The sequence below is a fragment of the Octopus bimaculoides genome, chromosome 1 (assembly GCF_001194135.2).
Source record: "Octopus bimaculoides isolate UCB-OBI-ISO-001 chromosome 1, ASM119413v2, whole genome shotgun sequence".
NCBI classification, from domain to species: domain Eukaryota; kingdom Metazoa; phylum Mollusca; class Cephalopoda; order Octopoda; family Octopodidae; genus Octopus; species Octopus bimaculoides.
The window spans coordinates 91663498-91667609 of NC_068981.1; the positions used below are offsets into that span (position 1 = coordinate 91663498).

Here is a 4112-nt window from a genome sequence, read left to right on the forward strand (position 1 = left end):
AGAACGTATATATTCAAATGAACATATTTATCTTCTTCAACATATATTTCAGTATAAAGAATTCATTAAGAGACTTAATAAATCAAAATTTCTTTACACATCATTCAGGAATAAATATAACATCAGAAAAAATACATTCGGTTTAAAAACACAAACCGTTCATGTCGGAAAAATTTCACAATTACAAAAACCGAACAAAATTTTAAAAGTTTTAGCAAAAAGAACGCTATTACCTACATACAGGCATCCGCGTGTGCGCCCGTACACACACGCACACACGATCATCCACGCACACACGTTCATGCACGCACACACGTGCACGCTCACATACATATGTATGCATGCACAAACAAGCAAAATTCACAAGTCATAAACACATACACACACTCACACATACACATATATACATACACACACACATACATCCACATATATACATATTTATATATATAAAAATATAAAAATATGTTAAAAAAACCTCATTTTAAAATATATTATAAAATTATATATACATATACCCAAAAAAATTTAAAAAACCTATACACATACAAAACACCATACACACACATACATACATACATACATATATACATATATATACATGTACATATACATATACATATACACACACATATACATACATACACACATATATGCGTATATACATATATATACATATATATATATATATATATATATATACATATATACACACATACAAAACATCACACACACCCATATACACACATTCACATATATATACATATATTCACACATACAAAACATTACCCCCCCCCACATATATATATATATATATATATATATATATATATATATATATATACTTATATACATATAAGTATATATACACACATATGCATACATACACACATACATATACATACACATACCCATATACATATATACACACACATACACACATACATACACATATATACACACGTTTTTCCACGTATACCCATGCATATGTATATACACTTGCACATGTATATGGACGGATGTACGAATAAGTAAATAGAGCAATAGCAGAACTAAAAATACTAAAACCCAGACCTTAATACCCGATCATAACAAAGTTCAGCTATAGGAGAAAATAAACAATGAAATTATCTAAACCAAAAATATGTATGTTTACGAACGTGAACACATCTGAACCCATTATATGTTAGTTTATTAATTAGTTTATGCTTTGAAAATAGAATAAAAAACAACTCAAGATTGCACAAGTTACAATACCTCCTACCCTTATCGTATGGGAACTGTCTCCCAATAATAGACCATTCTAAAGAAAAGTTCTTGTTTTGTTCATTTAACCCCCAAATAAACCTACTAAGACTAATACTAGCTATTTTACTCCTATCTCTAAACGTATTAAAGTGACAAGAAATTCTCCTACAAATCTTATCCGAAGAACAACCCACATAAACACTAACATCTGTATCACCCTTAACCTTACACTGATACACTATATTCCTTAATCTCACATTCGGACCCTCAAACTTTAACCTCCTGGGATTAATCTCAGTTACCTCAATCTTAAAACCTATAATATTATTATCTAAGTGAGGGCCCTCATCCCTATTCATTCCATTCATGCCTGTCTTAAGAACTTTAGAATTATGTGCTGCAATAATCTGCTCTAGGTTCTTAGTATTGGAAAAACCAAACCTAACACTATGCGTATTAATAATTTTACCGTAACGCGAATTTGCAGGGAAATGCTTACTAATTACCTCTTTAAACTGTCTATGTTTGGACTAAATGTAGCCAGAGACATACTGCCTAAAGGAAGCACCCGAAATCTCTTCAGTTTGAACTTCATGAGGGCGGACTAGAAATCTATCCAAAAAGAGATCCCCAGACAGAACTGGCAGAAGTGTCTCTTCACACCAGACATCGGCATGAAGCTAAAGTATTTCATGTCTGTTATGCAAGTTATAAGATGCAAATATGTTCCAGAGAACAAAGCCGAAGAAAAAGGAAGGAGATTACAAGGAAGAGGAAGATTCTCATTAGACAACGGACGAAGGTTGCAACTAGCTTCAACCAACTTCCCAAAAGTAGTGAAAGATCCCATCTACAATCAACACTGCAGTAGTCTTATTTGAAGCAGAGAGCAGACAAAGAAGCATGGGTTATACAAGACATAAAGTCAAACCCAAAGGCTTTCTTTTATTATGCCAAAGAAACGGACTCAGTGCACTGCAAAATAGGACCCCGCTTCCAAAAAGACAATTCCATCACAGATAACCAAACCACGATCAGTGGAGTACAGAATGACCAGTTCTAAAGTGTCATTACTACCCCGTTGGAACACAGACAAGTGAACGAACCAGTGGATTATTTTGTTGCTTCACCTACTACCATAGAAGCAGTTACGATAAATGACATCTACATTGGAGAAGATGTAATACTAACCATAGATGAGGAAGACGCAATCTCAGCTGCTGACCCTGATGGCTTCCCGGAAATCCCATTCAATCGTGCAAACGTGCCCTGGCAAAAACGCTACAGATTCTCTTCCAGAGTTCTCTTGAGAATGGAAAGCTACCAAGCAAACTGAAGGAGGGAATAATATATCCATTGCATGAAGGAGGAAGCAGAGAAGATGCCAAAGATGCCTATCTCACTGACTTCACACATCAGCAAATTCATGGAATGAATAGTCAGAGGAAAAACTTGCTGAGTGATACCCAGCATGGTTTTTGACAGGTATGAGATACCTGACCTAGATCCTACAGCAGTATGACTGGGTGTTGAAGTAGCGACTCAACAGCTCAAATGTGGACTAAAATACCTTGACTTTGCAAAAGCTTATGATAAAGTTGATCCTGGTATGATATGCCACAAACTGCGCGATCTTGGCATAGCTGGAAAACTTGGAGAGTGGTTACATGACTTTCTGAAAGGTAGAAGTCAGGCAGTGGTAGCCAATGGGACCGACTCAGGGGAAACACACATAACGAGTCTTATTCCAAAGTCTTAGGACCATTGCTTTTCATAGCTGCCCTCTCAGATATGCTCTCGGCTGTCCGGATAGCCACCCTTGCTAGCTACGCAGACGATACGAAAGTCTCGCAGAAAATACAAAACCATAGCGAAGTTGCATGTCTCCAACAGGAGTTGGTCACAATTTACAGATGGGCTGAGGACGATAATATGCAGTTTAATGTTGGAAAATCCCAATCCCTCTGCTACCAGCACCGAAAAAGGAATGATAAACATACAGGATAAACTGGGCCACGGGGAATTACATTCTCAGGAGCTAAATCACTGCGTGACCTGGGTATCGACATGACTGATGATACGTCTTTCCAAGAGCACATTACCAAGATGGCAACAACGTGCAGACGGTTAGCTGGCTGGAACTTGGAGACCTTCAAAACCATACAGAAGGAAACCATGATGGTTCTCTGGATGACATTCGTCCTCAGTCACCTGAACTACTGCTCTCAACTATGATTACCCCACAGTGTAAAATTAACAGCGGACCTTGAATGATCCAGTGAAGCTACACAAAGATTGTATCATTGCAACAGCCCAGCTACTGGGAAAAGTTGAAACACCTATGACATACTCCCTAGAGCGAAGGTGGGATACATATGACTGGGTGTTGAAGCAGTGACTCAACAACTCAAATGTGGCCTAATATACCTTGATTTTGTGATATGCATCTGGAGGATCCTGGAAAGGATTTACCACATATTGGCATTGAAAGCTACACAGACGCCAGAACGGCTCGCCACTGCACAGTGCCAAATATCCCAACAGTGCCGACGCTTTTCTGGACCAGTTACTGCAAATATCTAGGCTTCAAAGGCCCACAGATTTTTTATATTCTCCCAAAGAGCCTGAGGGGCATATACAAAGTGGATGCTGGTGTTTTGAAAACAAAATTGGATCTCTTCCAATTGAGAGTCCCAGATGAACCTACTTCGCGGCAGGAGGCACAAAGGAGGACAACGACATCAGACTCTCTTATTCACCAAATACCACATATCAGAAGAGGCTCTCAAAAAAAACACCGTAGCAAAACGGCTGTGGCCTAGCATGCCCGCTGCTTTGAGCTGAAACCTATAAAAGATATATAT

General features: G+C 37.8%; 1 protein-coding gene across 1 annotated transcript in view; it reads left to right on the top strand.

Moving 5' to 3' along the window:
- LOC106874534 (calcitonin receptor) overlaps nt 1-4112 on the top strand; it is a 315260-nt gene that overhangs the window by 170309 nt on the left and 140839 nt on the right. The window lies entirely within an intron of this gene.